The sequence below is a fragment of the Panthera onca genome, chromosome B4 (assembly GCF_046562875.1).
Source record: "Panthera onca isolate mPanOnc1 chromosome B4, mPanOnc1 haplotype 2, whole genome shotgun sequence".
Taxonomy (NCBI): domain Eukaryota; kingdom Metazoa; phylum Chordata; class Mammalia; order Carnivora; family Felidae; genus Panthera; species Panthera onca.
The window spans coordinates 54,463,968-54,487,838 of NC_138345.1; the positions used below are offsets into that span (position 1 = coordinate 54,463,968).

Genomic DNA, 23,871 nt, shown 5'->3' on the forward strand with positions numbered 1-23,871 from the left:
CACATACAGATGGTCAATAAACACTTGGAAAAGATGTTCACCAGCACTAACCATCAGGGAAATATAAATTAACACTACAATGAGATATCACTTTAAACCTATCAGAATGGCTAAAATCAGAAAGATAAGATAGGGGTGCCTGGGTGGCTCAGTTGGTTGAGCGTCCACCTTCGGCTCAGGTCATGATCTCGTGGTCTGTGAGTTCGAGTCCTGCGTTGGGCTCTGTGCCTACAGCTCAGAGCCTAGAGCCTGCTTCAGATTCTGTGTCTGCCTCTCTCTCTCTGCCCCTCCCCTACTCATGCTCTGTCTCTCTCTCTCTATCAAAAATAAATAAACATTAAAAAAAATTAAAAAAAGAAAGATAAGATAGGCAAGTATTGTCTAGGATATGGAGAAAAAGAAACCCTCATGTATTGTTGGTGGGAATGTCAATCGGTGCAGCCACTGTGGAAAACAGTATGCAGGTCCTCAAAAAATTAAAAATAAAACCACCTATTGATCCAGTAATTCTGCTGTGTGTTTTTTTTAAATAACATCTATACACAATGTAGAGCTCAAACTCACCACCCTGAGATAAAAAGTTGCATGTTGTACTGACCGAGCCAGTCAGGCACCCTACTGGATATTCAACCAAGGAAAACAAAAACACTTTTTGTAATTTCTTTTAATAATATTTGAAAGCCAGTAAGCAGCTACAGACACAATTCAAAAGTAGACAGGTTAAAAGAAAAAAAAAGGAGAAAGAGCAAAGACACATCCTTCATAATACACACTGAGCTCTATTAGTGTTCACCCACCAACATCCCTTTGGAGGCCTAGCTTTCCATGCAGTCAAGAGACTCTCCAATATTGTGCAGAGAGACAAGACTGCATTCAGGTGTGATGATGTCAAACCAAATATGTACTGGTACTGCTTAGTTCAAGGTCTACACTTTTGGCCCTAACTTAAGCGGAGTTAGAGACCAGACTGTACTGGATCCCATAGGCAAAGTAGATAGCAAACCCAATCAACATCCAGACAGCAAATAGGGCCCAGGTGGCAGCTGTCATCTGCACCATAAGGCAAACATTCATGAAGATGCTCAGTAGTGGGAGCAGAGGCAGAGCAGGGACCTTAAAGTAAAGGGGACTAGAGCTCTGAGGCTGTCTCCAGATGACCCCAGTGAGCCCAGTGATGAGCACCAGGAGCACCACAACCACTGAAATCCACACTGGGTCTCCAGAAAGCAGAACTGGCCACTGGGCCAGCACCAGGCAAAGAAGAATTAGCAGCAAAGCAAGCAGTGCGGAGCAAACATGGACAACCCGGCCAGAGAGTGGAGTGGGGGTGGGGCTGCCTGGAAAAAGTAGTCCCTGTAGAGTCAGCCTCTCTACTATATGTCCATTCTCCTCCAGCACCTCTGATTCATTTTCCCTTTCCTTTGCCTCAGGCTGATACCTGAGGATGAGAATGGAAGTAGCAACCAGGGAGTGAGGTATCAGGGATCCAACTGACCTAAGGTCCAGGAGATCAGTGAGCCCAAAGAAGACTGCCATGATTGCTGTAATAATGCTCAAGATCACAGTGGTCATGATAAGGATGAATGGGCGGGAACGGATTCCTTCAAGGACAGGGAACAGGAGACCATCCTGTCCCATCCTGTGTAATACTCGACGTATGGGAAACATAAAGCCCAAGAGCCTGGCAGAAACAATACACAGAAATGCAAAAGCTAGAAAATAGTAGGCAGGGTCCCAGCCAATATGGAGTAATGCCTGAGGCAAGGTGCTCCCATGTCGAAGCTTGTAGTAAGGCACCATAAGTGTAAGTGCTGCAGAGACACCAAAATACACCAAAAAGCAGATGAACAGTGAAATCACAATGCCCATGGGGATGGAATGCTGGGGATTCCGGGCTTCTTCAACTTTTTCAAAAATGCTGCTAAAACCTATAAATGCATAGAAACAGGTAGCTGTTCCACGGAGAATCCCCTCAAAGCCAAAAGGCACAAATCCTCCAGAGCCCAGAGGGCCCAAGCTCGAGGTGTCATTGAGTCCAGCCATTGCATAGTCCTCTTCTGTGAGTTTCCAGTTGTGCAGGTCCCCCTTAATGAAGCCAGAGATGATGACAAAACTGAGAACCAAAAGTTTCACCAATGTGGCCATTTTGGTAACTGGGAAAGACCAAACATACCTCAGATTCCGGAATTCTATGAGCAAAAACACAAGACCCACAACAAAGATATCTACATATTCTGTAAGGACACGGGGAACATGTGGTGAGATGCTCTTGCGCAGGGTCTGAGAGATCTTGTTCCCACGCAGGTTGTCAAAAGCTAAGATACATGCACGGGCCACAATGGCTTTATCACCAACATGGGAGAGTATGAGGGTCCAGCCAGTGATGAAAGCCCAGAGTTCACCTATAGTGACAAAGCTGTAGAGATATGTAGAGTCAGAATGGGGAACTCGGGCGCTAACCTCTGCATAGCACAGCCCAGCCAACACAGAAGATAGGCCAGCCACCAAAAAGCAGATCACAATGGATGGTCCTGCTTGATTTCTGGCCACCTCACCAGCCAGGATATACACACCTATACCCACTGTGCGGCCCACAACCCGAGCCACTAAATCCAGAGTGTTTAGGCTTCTCTGTGGGTCATCCTTAGCCACCGGTTCCTTCAGTGTAGGTCTTCGTACCAGTTTTTGACCAAATCTACGAAGTGCCTGACGCAGCATCCTAGCTGGAACTGAAGAGGATTCCAGGATCAGAGAGCTACAGCAAGCCCAGGGAGGAGAATCTGGGATCAGGTTCAGTGAGACTCAGTGAAGCCAAGTAGACTTGGGGCTGCCGAGGTCCATTACTCACGCTTCAAAGTTGCTGCTTTGTATTTCATTTGACACTTCATAATGCCTAAACAAGAAATATTTACTGAATGGTGGTGTTCAACCAACCAACTGTAGCTCAGAAATCCCATGTCACCTGTTGCGGCCCAAGTATCACTGAAATTGAAACCAAAAGACATCATAGAAAAATCAACCTTGATTTCCCTTCAGAAACAGTGCCAAATACCTCCCAACATTCTCCTTTATTGCACACCATGGGACATAATCCCTTTACATTCGTCTAACTCATGTAGCTTCATGTACTAATTAAGCTGTACGTCACAACAGGGAATGAATGTATTGTGCAATAATTCACACACAGGATGATTACGTGGTGCTTGGGCATGAGATATGACACATTAATTCATGTGTCATTGCAATTACAGAACCATTTTTTAAATTACATTTGAATTTGAAATACAAATATTGGTTCCTCTGTCTTAAAACTCTTTGCCTCCAAATCAGTACCCAAAGTCAGATGTCACTTTGGTCCCCCCTTTCTCCATTCTGTGTCATCCACTTAGCTGTACTGATGATAAAGTGTGTACAGTCCTACTCTTCCCTTTACCTAACTATGCCAACAGGGGTGCTGTGAAAATAGAAGAGAGCAAAGGGGGCAGGGCCTTCATAACTACCTGCAATAATGAGAGGAACAGGCTGTCTTGTGAAGAAACACTGGAGAAATGGGTGTAGCAGTCAATCAAGCATCCATTAGTAAGAAGGGAGAAGAACCAGAAATGTCACTTGATGAATTCTGACATTCAATAAACCTCACCCAAAGCAACCAGACAAAATTTACTATAACTTTTATGTCCACAGTAATGATGGGCAGGGAGAAAAGAAGTATGTCACCTAGCTCAGTAGTTCAAAACCAAAACAATTCCTTCTGTCTCCTCCCTCTTTGGGTTCCAGGAGAGAAGGAGACCTCGCTTTTACGGGCAGTCTCCTCCCTGGCCACGTTGTGTTCTATAAACACCCTACACTGTCTGTGATGTCCTCCACTGAAGCTATTCAAATGGGCCTCTTCTCAAGGGGAATAAGGCTTTGGGTGAACAATTCACAGCAATGCCCCAGAAATGAGAAGTGGAGAACAGAGAAAACAAAGTCATGCAGCCCCCACTCTCCCCCATACTCAGGCTCCTATTTTGAGAGAATTTTAGGAAATGTTGTCAGAGGTTTTAATAGAAAGATTAAGTCAAAATTGAAAAGTCTTCTCTATAGATAATCAAAATGAACCCTTGGGAAATGGGTCAGACTTTCTGTGTACAAATCCATCTACACTCCTTATTTGCCACCCACCAGTTCCAATGTTATGATTTACCAACAAGCACACAACACAGATAAGGAGAGTGAATACTTAACTCGTGGAACCTTCTAAATTATGAATATGATTGACGTGTCCCCACCCACCCTGAGGCTTGAAACCCTTCAGTAGTTCCCCACTGCTCTTCCTTCATAATACTTCCTTTCTTCATCATCTAACCTGTGCTGATTCCCCCAGCCTCATCCCATGCCCAGTTCCTGCTCCAGCTGCAAAATATAACATCCAAACTATTCCCTGTGCCTCTAATGCTTTTTTGTTCCTTCACTTAGCTAAGCTTCACCTCTCTTCTAGTTTCCAGCTTGGAAGTTTCTTCCCCAGGAAGCCTATCCTGACCCGTATGCTGCCCTTCCTATGTGCTATCATAACACCCAGGCTTCCCCCATGTGCTATTTACCCTAATGTAACAAAATTCAAGGTCAGCTGCCTGTGTATATCCTCTATGAGACTGTGAGTTAGGTGCTCAATAAATATTTATTGAACACATGAACAAACTGAGAAGAGAAACCTAAAAGAGCACATAATCCAGAATTCAATCCAGAATTGACTTTGAGATACATACTTTGTAACCAAGCAGTCTTTATAATCCTGGCTCAAGTAAGGATATAAATGGAATTACCTTCCTTGTAGAAGGCAAGCAAAATGAAAAGTGTGAAGGGAAAACCAACTGATGAAACCTTAACCGCACATCATTCATGGCAGGTATGAACAACACAGGGTGATAAAGAATTGTTTGTGGGGCACCTGAATGGCTCAGTCTGCTAAGCGTGTGACTCTTGATTTTGACTCCGGTCATAATCTCATGGTTCTGAAGTTCAAGCCCCACATCAGGCTGCACACTAACCACATGAAGCCTGCTTGGGATTTTCTCTCTCCCTCTCTCTCTGCCCCTTCTCTGCTCATTTGTTTGCATTCTCTCTCTCTCTCTCTCTCTCTCTCTCTCTCTCTCTCTCTCGAAATAAATAACTTAATTTTTTTAAAGAATGTTTGCATTTGAGGACACTTGTTTTAAATATCAGGTTGATTTGGGTTACAGGCAACCAGACACCCACACCCAGCTAAAGAAGCTCTAACTTTCTGAAGGCATCATGCCCAGGCCCTATAATCTAGGTAGCATGTCCTAAGGCAAAGATTCTCACTTTGGGACAGAGAGAGAGATAGTAAAGACACCTGGGGACATTTTCAAACTTCAGATCCTCTCCTTCTGGAGATTCTTGTTCAATAGCCCTGTACTTCCTGTGACTGATCTAATCCACCCCAAATGAGAAGTTGTCTTCAATTTCAAAGACAAGAGATTCCAAAAGCTTCCTTTACAGGAAGGCAGCACAATTTAGTAGTTAGGAGTAAAGCTCTGCAGCTAGATGGTTCATGTTCAAATCACAACTCAATCTCATACCGGATGACTCTGAACAAATTAGTTCACCTGTTAGGGCTTTAGTTTCTAAAACAGTCAAATGAGAGTAAAAGTAAATACCTCATAGAGTTTTTGTCAGGAGTAAGTTAAATGATGCCTATAAAGTAGTTAGTTCAGTACCTAGCAAACAATATGTACTTAATATAATCCACCTAAAATTTAATATTGAAATATGATTCAAATCCCCAAACTTTGAAAAACAATTAGTTTTTATAAATGTCTAGCCTCAAAATCATCCGCTACAACTTGAGCCTGTTAACTAGTCCTCATGAGACAATGAAAATAGTTTTATTCCACACATTTTGCTTTGAAACAGTAAGTACTCTAGACAGACCCCCTTGTACTTGGTGCTAAACACTTGGGAGTCCTAGGCTTACTGACTTAGACCAGGCATCAAAAAATGCAAGCCTCAAATATAATAACAAATAATAATTATTATATATTATATATATATATATATATATATATATATATATATATATATATTGTCTATGGATGCCTCATCTTATTCCTAGAAGAAGCAGTGCTGAGTACTATAGAGGTAAGAGCAATGAACATTATGTCAGAAATGTTGGATATGAGCCCTGGCTCTTCTGCCTCACTGTATAAACTGGGGTAATTTGCTTAATCTCTCTAAGCCCCAGTTTCCTTATCCACAAGGAACCTTACCTGACTTCCTTACTAGATCAACATGAAATTCCATGAGAAGATACAAACCTGGGAATGCAAGCTGGTGCAGCCACTCTGGAAAACAGTCTGGAGGTTCCTTAAAAAATGAAAAATAGAACTACCCTATGACCCAGCAATTACACTACTAGGCATTTATTCCAGGGATACAGGTGTGCTGTTTCAAAGGGACACAGGCACCCGCATGTTTATAGCAGCACCATCAACAATAGACAAAGTATGGAAAGAGCCCAAATATCCATCGATGGATTAATGGATAAAGAAGATGTGGTATATATATATATATATATATATATATATATATATATATATATACATACAATGGAGTATTACTCACAAATCAAAAAGAATGAAATCTTGCCATTTGCAACTATATGAATGGAACCGGAGGGTATTATGCTAAGTGAAATTAGTCAGTAAGAGAAAGACAAAAATCATATGACTTCACTCATTTGAGGACTTTAAGAGGCAAAACAGATTAACATAAGGGAAGGGAAACAAAAATAATATAAAAACAGGGAGGGGGACAAAACAGAAGAGACTCATAAATATGGAGAACAAACTGAGGGTTGCTGGAGAGGTTGTGGGAGGGGAGGATGGGCTAAATGGGTAAGGGGCATTAAGGAATCTACTCCTGAAATCATTGCTTCACTATATGCTAATTTGGATGTAAATTTTAAAAAATAAAAAATAAACAAACAAACAAAAAAAAAAGAAGATACAAACCACCATGCACTGCTGGTGGTAGTGTAACTGCAGCCACCATCCTGAAGCACAGTCTTAGTGGAATTAAGAACACACACACCTGGGATGCCTGGGTGGCTTAGTTGGTTAAGAGTCCGACTTTAGCTCAGGTCATGATCTCACAGTTCGTGAGTTCAAGCCCTGTGTTGGGCTCTGTGCTGATAGCTTAGAGCCTGGAGCCTGTTTTGGATTCTGTGTCTCCCTCTCTCTCTGCCCCTCCCTCGCTCATGCTCTGTCTCTCTCTCTCTGTCAAAAATAGGTAAACATTAAAAAAAATTAAAAACAAAAAGACTCCTTATAAAATGTTAATGAAAAATTAAAGAGACTGGGGGTCCTAGGTGGTCCTAGGTGGCTCCTAGACCTTCAAGGTAAACACCCCAAGGAAACTCTCTCCTGAGTCCATAAGGAGGCCCATATGAGCATGTTCATCATAGGACAGTTTGTGGTAGCAGGGAGTTAGAAGCTATGTCAGCATATGTCACTAGAGGAATATAGAAGTAAAATGTGCCATATATGTACAATGAAATATACACAACAGTCACAAATACAGTAGATTTACAAAAAACAACATGTGTCGATATCAGTCGGTTAAGCCTCCGACTTTGGCTTAGGTCATGATCTCTAAGTTTGTGGGTTCCAGACCCGTGTCGGACTTTGTGCTGACAGCTCGAGCCTGGAGCCTGCTTTGGATTCTGTGTCTCCCTCTCTGTCTGCCCCTCCCCCACTCACACTCTGTCTCTCTCTCTCCTTCAAAAACAAATAAACATTAAAAAATTAAAAAAAAAAAAAGATTGCACATACCCTCTTAGCCCACAATGGACCTTCAAGGTAAACACCCCAAGGAAACTCTCTCCTGAGTCCATAAGGAGGCCCATATGAGCATGTTCATCATAGGACAGTTTGTGGTAGCAGGGAGTTAGAAGCTATGTCAGCATATGTCACTAGAGGAATATAGAAGTAAAATGTGCCATATATGTACAATGAAATATACACAACAGTCACAAATACAGTAGATTTACAAAAAACAACATGTGTAGATATCAGAAATAATGTTAGGAAGCAAAAGTAGAAGCAGGATGTACAACACAATTCCATTTATATACATTTATAAACAGCCAAAAATAGCTGATATACACATATGTATTAAAAATGTCACATCATTCCTGTGCTCAAAAGCTTCCACTGGTTTCCCTTTTTATCCAGAGTAGAAGCCAAAGTCTGCATTTCCAAAGGCCTACAAAGTCTTACAGTACTTGTCTCTGACCCAGATACCTCTCAGCCTTCTGTTTCTCTCTCTGACCACTCATTTTTCTCTAGTCATTGGCTTCCCAGCCATTCTGGCTTCCTAACATACCAGGCAAGACCCTACCTCAGGGCCTTTGTACTTGTTGTCCCCTATAACTGCACCACTTCTATCCCACATATCCACATGGTTTCTCCCTTTACTACAGTTGGTGAAACAGCACATTTGTAGCAAGGACTTCCTTATTCTCTCCACATGGAACTGAAATCTACTCCTAAATAACCACAACATACCTGGTCTCCCTGCCCTTTTTTTTCATAGCACTTATCACTTTTTAAGGTACTATGTGTTTTACTTGTTTATGATTTATTTCACACCAAAAGATGCAAGTTCCATGAAAGCAGGACTTTTTTATTGTTTTGCTCTTGGCTGTATTCCCCACACCTACAACTGTGAATTTGTTGAGTGGATGAATGTATCTAAATAAATGTACAGAGCATGGATTGGAGGAGAATTTGTTAAATACCCTAAAGCAAATGCCTCCAGTAAGGAGGGGCAATAAGAATAGAGATCATGATGAAAGGTGAAAATAAAATGCATTGAAAAGGGGCCTGACAGGAAGCGATGGTGCTAACAGTCCATGACTGAGGGAGGGGTTGACTCCACTCTGTGTACTTCAGGTTCAACAAAGGAATTGCCTGAGGTGATGTTGTGAGAGGACCTGGTTCAGAGCCTGATAAATAGTGGGCACCTAACAGATTTAAATCAAAGGGGAACCAGAATCCTGTAGTCATCAGGACATGGAGAATACAGAGAAGGGATACTTGCTAGAAAGAGGGTGGAGAACAAGGGAAGAGGGGCATCCCTCCCACCAGTTCCCTCTGAACCCATTTCCCTTTTCCCAATTCATGTTTCTCCTTCAGCTCCTTCAACTGTCTCTGGAGGCTCCTTACTGGGCACTAAGGATGCTTGTCCCACATTTCTCCTGGGGAGCCGTCTCCTCCCAACAAAGACACAACGGTGGTTCCTAACATTTGCTGAATCACACACCCTTGTGAGGTTGGTCACTTCAATAAAAAAATATATATCATACATTCTTCTGAAGTCCATCCATGGACCCTGAGCAGGAATCCCAGAGGAGGACCATCTGAATGGCAGGATCGGAGATGGGTAATGCTTTTGATAATTTCTGTTTCCCTTTTACTGAAGATGAGAGACAGTGGGATACAGATGAAGTATGAAGATACCATAGAAGCAACCCAAGAACAAAATATCTGAGAATAAATAATCACATTTTATGACTCCAACAGAAGGAGGCAGAACAAAAATGAACAACCAAACTTATAGAAGAGAAAAGCAAACTCATGATTGGGAATCCTGAGAGAGCTTATCACAAATCCAGCTTATAACAACACAGAGAAACATTGTCGTCAAACACCATGTCACCATGTTCAGAAATGCCCTCATTCTGTGCAATAATCTATGATTATTCGAATAGCTTATATTCAGTTCAGACTCTCTGACCCAGCTGTCAGAGCACCTACCCTAATTCTCCCCCTACCCTCAGGACCATCACCTTTTTCTTAACTCAGCTCCTCAGATCTTCACTTACCCTTCCTGGGATGAGTCTTTGGCCTGAGTAAATCCTGCCCTGCCAGGGATGCCCTCCTCACTCCTTTCTGTCCAGTCTTAATGCTTCTGTCCAGTCTTAATGTTAGGTCTTCTCAACCCTAATCTACAACTTTTCCACCCACGTCTCAGAAGCCTTTCCTAAGCCATCCTGACTGGTCCCCATCTCCAAAGTTCCTCCCCTTCCTGCCAGCATTTACAGACCATTCTGATGCTCAGCTGAAACTAATTTTCCCTTTCAGTCTGTTGGTGTCCTGGGTATGTCACTTAAATTCCTTTAAACTTCTGGAGGGCAGGGCCAGGATCAATATACCTCCTTTTTCTGAATCCTACTCTCCCACCTCCAAACCTCACTACCCAGAACAAGAATCCACTCATAATTGTACTGAGCAACCATAAGAGGCATATAGGATGGAGAAAATGAATATATACATGTATTTATTGACTAATATATCTTGAGCTTTCTAAAGGAAAGGTTTGTTGTTTTGGGTTTTTTGTTTGTTTGTTTATTTGGAAAGAGAGAAAGGGCCAAACACAGGTCTAAACAGGAGACTAGAACATGCACCATTATCTATTTCAAGCACTTTCCTGTGCTTTAAACATTAACATTCCTAATGAGGGCCCTGGGTCTGTGAATCTCAGTTTAATTAAGACACAGTCTCTCCCAAAGGAGGTCCTTGGTGCAAATGAAGTGCTGAAGAAAAGGCAGAGTTGCCAGGGAGTGAGAAGCCAGTTTGCATGAATTCCATAATACCCTCATCTCTCCCCTTCCATCCCTCATCTTCCATGTATTTCAGTCTCTGAGATCCTTTCAAACTTCAAAACCAAAGTTCCATTCCAAGTACTCAAGAAGAACTCCTGTCAAATCCAACAATCCACCAACAGAATTGCAGGCTGTCTTCCTTTCCCAGCCAGCCCCAACAACTCCCCTTTGTCCTGGAAGTCATTGTGTTTATTCTTCTGTGTCTAGAAGGCTTCTGCCCTCACTATGGACCTTTTCTTTTATTTTTTATTTATTTAAATTTTTTAATGTTAACTTTTATTTTTGAGAGAGAGAGAGAGAGAGAGAGAGAGAGAGAGAGATAAAATGAGCAGGTGAGGGGCAGAGAAGCAGAGAGACACAGAATCTGAAGCAGGCTCCAGACTCTGAGCTGTCAGCACAGCTTACCACATGTAGTTCATGTGGTTCATGTGGTTCATGATCTCATGAACCACAAACTATGAGATCATGATCTGAGCTGAAGTCAGATGCTTAACCAACTGAGCCACCTAGTTTCCTCTGGACCTTTCCTTTTTAAAACATTTTTCCAAGGCAATAAGTCCCACTGGTTCCCATGGTTGGGTGCTAACATTCCTGCGAATCAGGAAGTTGGCCTTGTGTCTCCTCCTGAAAAGCTTCAAAGATAGTTTGGATACCAGTTGCTTTGCTAGAATTTTGATAAAGACTTGAGAGGAAGGCTAATGAGGCTGTTAAATAATTATTTTATTTCTCAAAGTTTTAGAGCAGTGAACCTTAAATGTAACATCTCCAGAGATTATATCAACCCTCTGTATCCAAACACAGCTCCTTTCTCATCTCGAGGTATATGAATACTCTCTTCCTCCTTAAAGTTTCAGACAATGAAGACTCTGGAGCCAATCAAACCAGTGACTCCCAAACAATCAGGTATAAAGCTTTTTAGAAAGCTGAGCTTCCCCAGAGTTTCTCAAGTCCTAATTCAAGCAGCCCTGCAACTGAGGTGGGGACAGTCACGAGTACAGGAATGGAGGCTTTGAGTTCAGGGAAAGAGTTTTAAATAATAGTAAGTGTTGTGTACATGCACATCAACATGTCCAAAGGTGAAATAGTTCACAATGCATGTGAACAGGTAAGCAGAACAAAAGCCACCATGAATAGTGGGGCTGAGTCTCATACTCAAGGGTAGAAGAAATTAGTGAACAAAATCACATGAAAACTGGAATCTTCCCATTTTCTCTTTCTGTTTGTGCCTTCTCTAGAAGTCTGTGTCTAATCACAGTCCTTCACTTATCATTCAACAAATATACATGTCTTCATGTATTCAGTACTGCAGATAAAGGAAAAAAATCACAAAATCTCTCCACCCACATTGCTATACTCCTGCAGTAGGAAGCAAACAATAAACACATTAGTAATAAAAAATATATGTTGCATTGGCATTGCAATCAGTGTTGCAGAGAAAAGGAAAGCAAGAAAATGTTAGGATGTGCTCTAGTGGGTATTATGATTTTAAAAATGTGTGATCCAAGACAGCCTCACCTTCGCACTGTTGTGCAACTGTCACCACCATCCATCTCCAGACTTGTTCAACTTCCTCACCTGAAACTCTGTACTTATTAAACAGTAACTCCACCTTCCTTCCCCACAGCCACTGGCGCCACCATTCTACTTTATCTCTCTGAATTTGACCACTGTAGGTACTCATATAAGTGGAATCACACAATGTTGTCCTCTTGTGACCTCCTTTTTCACTTAGCATAATGTCTTCAAGGTTCATCCATGTTGGAGTATATGTCATAATGTCCTTCCTCTCAAAGGCTGAATGATATTCCATTGTGTGTATATCCCATATCTTGTGTATCCACTGATGGGTGTATGGGTTGTTTCACCTTTTAGCTGTTGTGAATAATGCTATCATTAATGTGAGTGTAAAAATGTCTTTTTGAGTCCCTCCTTTCAATTATCTGGGATATACACCTAGAAGTGAGATTGATGGATCATATGGTAATTGTACATGTAATATTTTGAGAAATTTCCATACTGTTCTGTGGTGTCTGCACCATTTTACATCCCCACCAGCAATGCACAAGTGTCCCAATTTTTCCATATCCTTGCCAACACTTGTTATCTTCTGTTTTTTTTTTTTCTTTAATAGCAGTCATCCTAACAGTTGTGAAGTGGTACCTGGTTATTTTTAAGAAATAACAAGAAGGGCTGTGGGGCCAGGACAGAATGAGTGAGGAGAAAGCAGTAGGGGATGAGGTCAGAGAGAAAGCAAGTAGCCAGATCCTTCACGTAGGGTCTGAAAGTCACTGTGTGGACTTTGGCTCTTATTCTGGGTGTGAAGGAAACCACTGAAAAAGTGATAATTTCACAGGTTGCTTACAAATTTTCATGTTCTGTGAATTAAGTATTAGGTTCTCAAACCAAGGAGTTTGGCCTCTTCCAGGAAAGGCCTCTTCCAGAGTTTGAAAACAAGGCATGGAGATAAATTTTGCAGAACTCTCATTAGATGTCTGGTGCTTCTAACAACACAATGAGGGCTGAACAAGCCACATTCTTGCATCTTCCTCCCTCTTAGATGCCAAAGCAGAGATGCTATACAGCCACCCATGGCAGAGTAACATGACAGATTGCTTTCATGAAGCTGTTCACTTATGGACTATCTCTAGGCAGGCTCTAGGCAGGACTCCCACACTTACATACCAAACAAAATCATTTTAGTTTCATGCACTATTTTAGGTTATAACCACCATTATTGTGGATAATCAAGAGCTGACATGGAGATAAAGGGCACTTTTTCCAGAACCTGGTAAAATTAAGGACTGCAAAGGCAGAAGTAGGGAGACTCTCAGAAAGGGAGCAGGAACCATGTGCATCAGGCACTCACAAGCCTTACAGAATTAAATACATGAGTCCAGGCCCGAGCCCCATATGCCTCAGGAAGGACTGTCAGAAATGTCTGAGATGCTCAGAGCTGGAGAGATAAAGGAGCGAATAGGGAAGACTGACTACACATTTCTGAGAAGCAAAGAATACCTGTCATAATCTCACTTCCCCCAAGTTACAGGGATGAGAGCTCTACATAAATGAGAATTCCAAGGAGTTATCTACTTTCTCAACAACTAATAACCTGGTTCTCCAGATTATTGGAGATAATCCATATAATGGCTGCTCAACCATCATTCATAAATGTTAGAAATATTTATGTGTATGAGTTGGGAGTGGGGGTAGAGGATAGAGAAGGAGAGAATAATGGGGTTGTTCCTGCTGAGAAAGGAAGAGAGACAGAAATCAATTTTAACTATGACATTCTTGGATTCAATTGGGGGTTAGGGGAGAGAAGTATAGTAAAATATGTAAACCTGGATAACTAATTTCTCTCAGCAAGAAAACAGGCCATGTACTCCTAACTTCTGTATGCTATTTCTCACTCCCGCTGACAACCACTTAACTCATCGTCCACTCTCAACACTCTGTAATCACCACCCACCCCCTGGGTAAAGAGACTTTACAGCTTGCCTCATGCCATAGTCCTGATCTCACTTTCCTTTTCTGTGGGTTCATTACAGAGGTCCTAGGTTATTTTTAAGCCTTCAAATATGTATAATAAAAAAAGGACTAGGATATAGGAGAAAACTTCTCCTCCTCCTTTCCTCAAGTAGAAAAATAATAGAGCTAAGTAGCAATGAAGGTCTTATTTCATTCATTTATTCATTCATTCAATAAATATTAAACACCTTCTAAATGCCACTCCTACCTAGCACTTGATGTTACAAACACAACTGGGAGAAAAAAAGACATGCCCATGTCTTTAATATGCTCTTATATAATATTCCTGTCTAAAATGTGTAACCTAAATCTGATGATAAAAGCAATCAGTCTACAAAACAACTTTGTACAGTAAGTTGACTTTCTATAAAACAAGTGAACTTTGCTTTTCAAAACCATCAATGTCAGGAATGACAGGCTGAGGAACTGTTGCAGATTATACGAAAATAAAGAGACATAACAACAAAATGCAATGCATAACCTTGGAATGTACCTGGACCATGGAGAAATACTCTAGTAAAAAAAATGGACAATTAGTAAACTTAGACTATAGACCTATAGACCATATTTCACACACACACACACACACACACACACACACACACACACACACACATTGGACAGAGCAAGAAAATGTGGCAAAATATTAACAATTGGTCAATTCTAGAGAAAAATAAATGGGTATTTAATATAATATTCTTGCAACTATCCATAGGATTGATATTTTGCAAACTAAAAATGTAGAAAGAAAAAAAAGAATGTCCCAGTAGTAACGTTTATGGATTCTCCTTCCCTGAATGCCTTTTATAAACAAGTTTGACATGATTTTTGGTTAGAACCAAATCCCACCCAGAATGATTTAGCCTCAAATCAGTAACTTTAGATCAGAGGATCGGGTGGGAAGATAGAACTCCTTTGTCTTTCATTTACAACCGAAATTGTCGGCAAGCAAAAATGACTGGAAAGACACCACAACTTTGCCTTAGGTAAGTACGGTTATAAAAACCTCATACTCTCATTGATATTTTGTGGGACTAACAGACACTAATAAGCCAGGACCCTAGACTTGAACTCTAGAAGCATTGGGGAACATATGCAAAGGCTGAAGATAGAGAAAAATGGTATCTGGCAAATAAGGTTACCAGGTATATGTGCAAGAATTAGGGATGCATGGAGAGAGCCATGATAGAGAAACAGATTTGTTGAGCCGCAAGTAATGCACATATGTTATCTCATTTAACCCCCATAACAACCCAATAAAATAAGTACTATTACTCTACTTACTGACTGAAACATTAGGCAACTAGCATTTAGCAGTACAAAGAAGAGCAGGAATTTGAACTTGGTTCTTTGTCACTTCAAATACCATGTTCTTTCTCCTCCAGCACCCTACTTCCACAAAGAAACACAATTTGAGAGCACGACTATTAAAGGAGTATTTGAGCCACTTCTCACCTTTGTGCACAGGTCATCTTCTGCTGATATCTTCCCTCTCCTCCCAAATACACACTGATGAGCCAGCTAGAAGCATGGGAACCAAACTTGAAAGAAGAGAAAGAAAGAAAGAAAGAAAGAAAGAAAGAAAGAAAGAAAAGAAGAAAGATGGATGAGGGGGAGATGCGTGGGTGGCTATGTCAGTTAAGCATCCAACTCTTGGTTTTTGCCCAGGTCATGATCTCATGGCTTCATGAGTTCAAGCCCCACATCAGGTCTGATCTGTCAGCATGGAGCATGACTGGGATTCTCTGTCTCTACCCCCTTATTTCTCCCTCTCTCAAACTCATGCTGTCCCTTTCTCTCTCAAAATGAATAAACAAACTTAAAAAAAAGTTCTGGGACCATTAAATCTGAATGCTCCATCTAAACCATGTCCTGCGAAAATCTAAGCCTAATCTAGGCCCTTTTACATGCCAAGAAGGATTCCAAAACGTCCCATATCCATTCTAATAGTTCCCAGATATGATTCTACAACTATTGTAAAATCCTGCCCACAACGTTAGCCCATCTGTTTTTACTTAGCCTTTAGGGAAAATACAGGATAATAGATCTCCAGATGACAAATATAAGTCATACTCCTGAGACTTCTTTTTCCACTCTATTCCAAATCTTTTCTAGTCACTGCCTCATTCTTAAGCTACATGTTGAGTGTAGCTTAGGGAATTCTGGAGAAGAAAATGAAACCTTGATTTTCATTGTGTAAAGAAATACAGTCATACGGGGAGCAGACGTTTTCTAAAACGGGAGCCTGATGGCAAGAAAATGGTTGAAATTTCCCTGACAACCTAATTCCTTTCAGGCTTGAGCTTCCCAAACCTCAGCCATCACTCATGGCTTCAAGATGCAGCCAGCACACACCATGAGGAAACTTCTGTCACAAAGGACAGCCCCAACTGGGACAAAGAAGGGCAGGAGGTAGATTGCTCCTGTTTAATGAGAGTGGTTTAATGGAACGTCTTTTTTTTTTTAATTTTTCTTTTGAACTTTTTTAACGTTTATTCATTTTTCAGAGATGGAGAGAGACAGATCATGAATGGGGGAGGGGCAGAGAGAGGGAGGCGCAGAATCCGAAGCAGGCTCCAGGCTCTGAGCTGTCAGCACAGAGCCTGATGCAGGGCTTGAACCCATGGGCCATGAGATCATGACCCGAGCTGATTACAACGCTTGAACAACTGAGCCACCCAGGTGAACCTAACGAAACATCTTTTTAAGATTCTTATCTCATTTGGCCATTTGCTCCCCAGACTGGGCTGCTAATAAGGAGCAGACTGGGAATGTTTGCCAGAGAATGGCAATGTCCTCTTATCCTTTGCCAGGAAAGCCAGTACCAGTAGAAGGTCAGTTCTGAGAGTGCTGTCCTTGAAGCAGGATAAAGCCCTAAATCACATTCTTCCTGATTACTATATGCAGAAGATAACTGAAGTGTGAGTGCTCCTTCTGGAAATGACACTTTCCTCAAGTCTGTAAAGACACTAGTACACACACATACACACACACACACACACACACACACAAACACTCCCAACCAACCTGCAGTTTCCAGCTCCTTATTAAGTCAAAACTTCTAAGATTGTATTTCAAAGGCTTCCTTTTCACTGTTGTTCTCCCACTTACTCATACTATTAAACTTTAATGTGGTCCTACTGGCACAAATCTTTCCCCACACATGCACGTCTTGCTGGCATTAACATCAACTATCACACAGACGGTCCTTCTCTGCCTAGAATATGTTCTTTCCCAACTCTGTTCAGTATGACCTTCCTTCTGGAAATTTCTCTGGTCACAGCTACAGATAGGTATCTGCTCTCTGTAGTATGGTCTCCTTGTCCCTTTCTCTTTCCTCATTAATGTCCAGGGGCATAGGTCACTGGCTTACAACTATGCATTGGGGAAAAACCCAGTTAAGGAAGAGGATAGAAGCAGTTAGTGCTGAGGTGAAACCAAGGAGCACAGCTTCTGCCTGATGATGCTTTTAGCTGCCTTTCCTTCCCCAGCTGAAGCCTGAGGTGCAAAGGGTTAACTGGTGACAGCCAAGAAGTACCCCAGGATATACAGCCCAGTTTGGTGATGTCAGAGACCTGACACAAGAACTGAGGTCCAAGTCTCTTTCACCACAACAAAGTCAAAGTACAAAGGAAGTAACCTAAGTCAACTGAGAGAATGTACATCATCAGCGACATTCATGATTTATTCCAGTGTCATCCTTTTAATGTGTGACAATGGAACAGACAGACAATACAGAGTTTTACTACTTTCACTGCTTACCTTATTTGTAAAATAAGTCCTCTAATGTTTTGGTATTAGAAAACATGACACGATACTCAAACTGCAATAACTACACTTAACGCTGGCCTGAAGAAGGAGGAGTGGGACCATAGTCAATTAATTGAATGGGCTGTAGAATAGTATTTCACTTGTTTCAGGTGGGTAAGGAAGTATCCATCAAGTGCCCTTATATTATAAGCTACCAGAAAAATAATTTTCTGTATTTGCTACCATTTTTCTTGTACTATCTATAAATAACTACACTGATAGTTCTGTGTACTTGGGTCTGGGTCTAAAGTGAGAGTTTGGATGGCTCCTCAAGTCAAAACCACAAAAAGTCCAAGTGATAAATATTGGATTCTACCTATTAAAGATCAGATTTCAATTAAATGTAAATAAATATAAAGACAATTCCAAATTAGAAAATTCAGGCACCACAGTGATTCTTTGTGGAAAAAAAAAAACAAAACCTCAAGCAAAAGCAACATTTTTCTTTTCCTAAATTATCAACACCACCACCATTACCCACAAATAATCACACACTCAGTTAAACACAGTGAAAGACAATGGGGGCAAATACAGGATTCCCCTCTCTGGGATTTTTCAATTATGGGTGTTTCATGAACACCTCCACACCTGCCAAAAGAAGTAAAAGATACATAAAGTATAAATGAAGATATATATTCCTAACTCAGAAATGAATACTCAAGACAATAGCATGTGAAAATCCCAGATGGCTTCATAGTTGATGGAAAGTAAAAGTAGTAAGGACCTCATTTTCCCCTGTTGATAAGACTAGTGAGTATCTTCTGTGTACTGTGTGTCAGCCTGAGAAGACTGCATGGAAGAGGGAAGAATTACCCTATCTTGGCATCATGCATAACTGTTTCCCAGGAAAACATTAGTTCAAGCTACATACTCAGGTTGGGCTATGATCCAATAAGTAGAGCCTCTTTTAGACTCTCCTTCCATGCCCCTCATCAAAAATACAAAACAAACTCCACTACACCTGGAACCAGTAAATCCAGTTTGCCCGACTAGATAAATCCATTTAAATATTTGCTACAGATATTAATATAGAACTAGATAGTAAGATGTAATAATAATAATAACAACAACAACAATAACTCTCAGTTTTGGAACTAGATATTAACATGGAACTAGACAGTAAGATGTAATAATAATAACTATAATAAATAATAATAATAATAACTCTCAGTCTTGGTCTCTGCTGAAAAGGAAAAGAGAGAGAAACTATCTTATCTCCCAGGAGTCTTCTGAAAGCAACCTCACCAAATGGATTACTTAAAAGGCATCCTCCCAACTAGGATCTTACTTGGTGCTGTATTCTGTTTGCATGTTACTGGGAAGAGGCTTTCTAAAATAAAAAATTCCGTAGGACAGAAACTGCTTCTTGTTCCTTTAATGAGGCTAATTCTGCAAGGATACATTACTAGGTGTAACTAAGACTTGAACTGGAAGGCATGGCAGCCCCCAAGCTGTCTGCTCACTAGACCAAGAGGAAACACAGCCACTTCCACCAACTCACTCACCTGTCCTACTACCTAAGTGCTACACCTCTCAAATCCATCCCAGTCTGGCAGAAGCTGAATTCCAAGTCAGTGAAAACCCATCCAGATGCAAATTAACACACTCCAGACCAACTGTATGTGCACCAAATCCATCCACTCAATTATAGGCCAAAATCTATGTAAATATAGGACAAAACGTTTTTGCTCCCTTCTCACAACATCTATGGAGTCACTGCTACATGCAGACACCACACTAGTATCATTGCACAATTATTTGGGCAAACAATCAGGGAGCCAGGGCTTCTCTAGAGGGTGTATAGACTCCATAAAATCTAGTAATATTCTGGAATGGTTGTGAATAAGGCGCCCTTTCTTAGTCCTTCTGGGATAACTGCTGACAAGGTAAAGTGCCACACTCCTCATTCATGATTTGACACATTTAGATTAGTTTCAGTCAGAATCTAGTTTTGGAAATTCTTAACATTTCTATTACACCAAACAAGATGATCAACCTTGCAAATCAGAAAAGCCTGAACTTCTGCTTCTAGAGGTCTTCAGAAACTAGATGGGCTACCAGGAGGAATCATAATTATATTTTCCAAGCAAGAATCAAAAAGAGATCTGGGAAAATCCAGGAAGGATGTGCAATTAAGGGATTGGAAAGTGATGTGACACATCAATGTCAATGGTGAAAATCAATTTCTTCTCTGTTTCCCCTACAATTGACTACTCTTTCTTCCCAACTCCAAATCCTGTCAACACAGAACACCTAATAAAAGTTCTCAGGAGAAAGCAGTAGAAGGAAATCCATCTGCTTTTCCACCTTATTTTCAAAACAAACAAAAAAAAACAAAAATAAAAACGAACAACATAGGAGCACCTTTGTGCTGAGCCACAAAGCAATGAGCCACAATGAGCACTGAGCCACAATCATTTTTTTCTAAAAAGTCATGTTAAGCAGCTTTGATATTTTCTCCTAGATCCTTCCTTTCCTTGTAAGAATCTGATCCTGAATATCCATCCAGTGGTCCCACACAACACTACATCCTGTCTCCACTTTCAGAATAGCAGTTGTGAGTGGTCAGAGGTTATGGCTCCTTCTTCCATATACTTCCTCCCAATATATACCCTCAGTAATACACTGCATACAAGGTGCCTTAGGAAAGACTGACTCTCTCTGGTCACCTTACTTCATATCTTCAAATGTGTCCTCCTGTCCTCCATGTAAATACTCAGGTGTCTCTCTCTGTCCTCTCTCAACACACAGGGCTTGGTTCCTCTCATAGCCCCAGGTAGCTGCTCCACACTGTCACCATCTGCCTTGAAAAGTTAATTTGTTTTGCTTTGTTTTGTTGTAGGAAAGACACTAGATCATCTGAGTCATATGAAACATGTATCATGACTTCTCCCTCAAGACTCATCCTACTTACCCCAGCTCAGGCAACATAATCTACACTACTTTTTAAGGGACACTCTTTATCCCTCTTCCCCAGTTCTTCTAATCCCAACTCTGTCATTTCTGGGATATACAAGAAAAAAATGATGATGATAAAACAAAAATATATTCTAAAAATTATATTTGTCAATTTAGTGGATACATGTGAAGGAAATTGGCCTTTCCACATGATTTTGCTTAAACTAAGGTTAAAATGAATCTGCTTCTAGAAGAACATAACACTATCAATTGGTAATGGAGAGAAGTTGCCCAATAAATAACTGCTAGAGGAAATGAGAGAGGCAACTTAGGAATTGACATCTGCCATATAATCAATAATACAGGTTTTGTGCATGGGTAAGTGTTATCTGGGCTTCTGGTGTTGGGTACAGCCCATAGTGTACATGGCACTGGGGAGGGTGGAGGGTGGAGAATAGTTTAAGACTCCCAAGGCCTCTAAAGTTAAAGAGTTTCAAATATGTTCTGAGATAACAGCAAACTCTCTTTTTCCTCTTGGAAACCCAGGAAGACAGACCTATTTCAGGCTTCTCCTTCAAGACTTTATCAATCAATGAACTATGCCTATCATGTACATGAAATTGATAGAATCCAAGAGAAAGAACAAAGCCACCAAGTTTCAAGGTTATTTAGCACTCACTCATTTATAATATATTTGGGACCACAGAGAAGCCTTCTTAAAGTGTTTGAAAGACCACTAAGCGGCCACACCCAGGAGAACTTGGTAATCTTGCCTCCTACAGCCTGACCTGGCCTATAATCAATCCCCACCATGCAACTTTTTTTTTCAATATATGAAATTTATTGTCAAATTGGTTTCCATACAACACCCAGTGCTCATCCCAAAAGGTGCCCTCCTCAATACCCATCACCCACCCTCCCCTCCCTCCCACCCCCCATCAACCCTCAGTTTGTTCTCAGTTTTTAAGAGTCTCTTATGCTTTGGCTCTGTCCCACTCTAACCTCTTTTTTTTTCCTTCCCCTCCCCCATGGGTTTCTGTTAAGTTTCTCAGGCTCCACATAAGAGTGAAAACATATGGTATCTGTCTTTCTCTGTATGGCTTACACACCATGCAACTTTTTTTAATTAGATAAGAAAGGCACGGAGATCCCTTCAGCAGTAAAAATAGATATCTAGATCCTTGAATAACTAGGAATAAACCCCTCACATCCCCTCTGGTGATGGTGGACCACCTTATCAAACTAGACCTGCTATTCTGCAAGGTCCACAGCAATGTCCTCCTTAAGAAGATAGGACTCAGAGACTCTCAGAATCTCCCATGAGAAAGTGTTGCAAAATATGAAAGAGACATCAGAGACAGGAAGAAGAATCTTCATTAATTCAAGGAACATATCTAAGCATACTCTGTGCTGGGCCCTGTGGGGAAGACAAAGATGAATAAAGCAAGCTGTGCACCAGGTCAGAAAGGAAAGGCCAGGAAGGACAGGTAAGGACAAAGAGGTGGGAAGGACTCTGGAGGAGAATAATATCCTCCAGGAATAATTTCCCCTACTTCATATTTTCCTCAGCAGAGCTGAGAACCTTTCTGGCATGGAGGAGAACAGAATGTAGGCCTCCAAATCTCTCTGACCCCAGCAAACCCACCTGCCCTTCCCAAACTCACAAGGCCTCTCTGCAGCCCCCTCTCCCAATCCACTGTCTAGCTCTGATGCCATATAATATCCTCTGCTTAAACCCCACAGGGCTTTCACAGCAGCTGCACTTTGTGCCCAGACTTCTTCCTCTCTGGCTCTGTCTCAGTTTTCATGTCAACTCCATAAACATGAGAAATCACTTACCCATGGGATGTTTCTGTATTAGAGGAGAAAGACCTGAGAAAGAAGTGCAAGTCAAGCCAAGGGAGAGGGAAGGAGCTTGGCCTAGCAGAGTCAGGACTTGGGGTGGAGCTTAGAGGGAGCCCTCAGGGAGTTGGGGCACTGGGGAGGCCAGGCCCTCAGGAAAGCAGAGCCATCAGGAGGTGGGGCCATCAGAGGGCTGGTGTGCCTGAGAGGAGGGCTCATGAGAATGGTAGGGAACTGTGAAGGAGGTGGATTAGGCAGAATCCTGGAGGAAAGCTGGAAATGGGCAAAGGAAGACAAGTGAGACCCTGCATTGGTGATGAAGTGGACTGAGGGCTTAAATGGGACTTGTTGGAGACTTTGTTGACCCAAGATCTGCTTTTAGAAGTAAACAAGCTTTTCAGTGTATGGAGGAGGTCCTGGTTGCCAGGAAGAGAGTGTGGGGAGCCATGTGGAACCAGCCTGTGGTGATTTGGAGGCCAGTCCTAGTTTCAGCTAAGGAGCCCACTCAGCAGTCCTGTAAACAAGGATAGACGCACCACCAAAGACACCTCTCACAATCTCCTACTAGGTTCCTCTATCAGCACCACACATCCCCACTCCCTCATTCAGAATTCACTTCACTCCAGGATTAAAACTAAAAGGGAATTTGCTTAAGCTTCACCTCAAGGGATTTCCTGACACAGTCACCTCAGCATTCATAGCATATTCTAACTGAACATGCATTGGGCATTTTGTTGGAGGGAGTAAAGAAAAAGATATAGTTTCTACCTAGAGAGCTTCCTGCTCTAGACATTCAAAACGTGGTGCTTCCAAGACTCTGAAACAGTGACCAAAGGACATTTCCGAGAATGTTAATCCTCAAACAGAAGCCAAGACTTTTCATAGATGGAGAACGTAAGGCCTACTTAAAGACCAAGGGCCAAATGCAGATGAGATGGGCCCAAGAAGCCACCAGTCTCATGGAAAAGAGGCACCACTTCCTTCTCTTAATAGTGCTTAGATTTCCCTAAACCCTAAATTAGGTTCCTTAAACACTGCAGTGGAGATGGAGGGAAGGAAGAAAAGAGTAGCAGCAGGACCCTAAAGGGACAGAATCTTAACTGTACTAAGACAGAACATTGAAATTT

At 41.5% G+C, this 23,871-nt stretch overlaps 1 long non-coding RNA gene and 2 pseudogenes across 3 annotated transcripts in view; all 3 read right to left on the reverse strand.

Moving 5' to 3' along the window:
• LOC132694626 (cationic amino acid transporter 3 pseudogene) overlaps positions 1 to 4,611 on the reverse strand; it is a 156,495-nt pseudogene extending 151,884 nt beyond the window's left edge. The window contains exon 1 of the transcript XR_014137931.1: positions 3,501 to 4,611. The product of XR_014137931.1 is annotated as a cationic amino acid transporter 3 pseudogene, transcript variant X5 (transcript). The remainder of the gene's footprint in view (positions 1 to 3,500) is intronic.
• Positions 1 to 23,871, reverse strand: part of LOC145715613 (uncharacterized) — a 338,798-nt gene that overhangs the window by 227,018 nt on the left and 87,909 nt on the right. The window lies entirely within an intron of this gene.
• The window catches only part of LOC132694624 (cationic amino acid transporter 3 pseudogene), a 136,754-nt pseudogene continuing 113,598 nt past the window's right edge, over positions 716 to 23,871 (reverse strand). Inside the window, exon 2 of the transcript XR_014137926.1 lies at positions 716 to 2,893. The product of XR_014137926.1 is annotated as a cationic amino acid transporter 3 pseudogene (transcript). The remainder of the gene's footprint in view (positions 2,894 to 23,871) is intronic.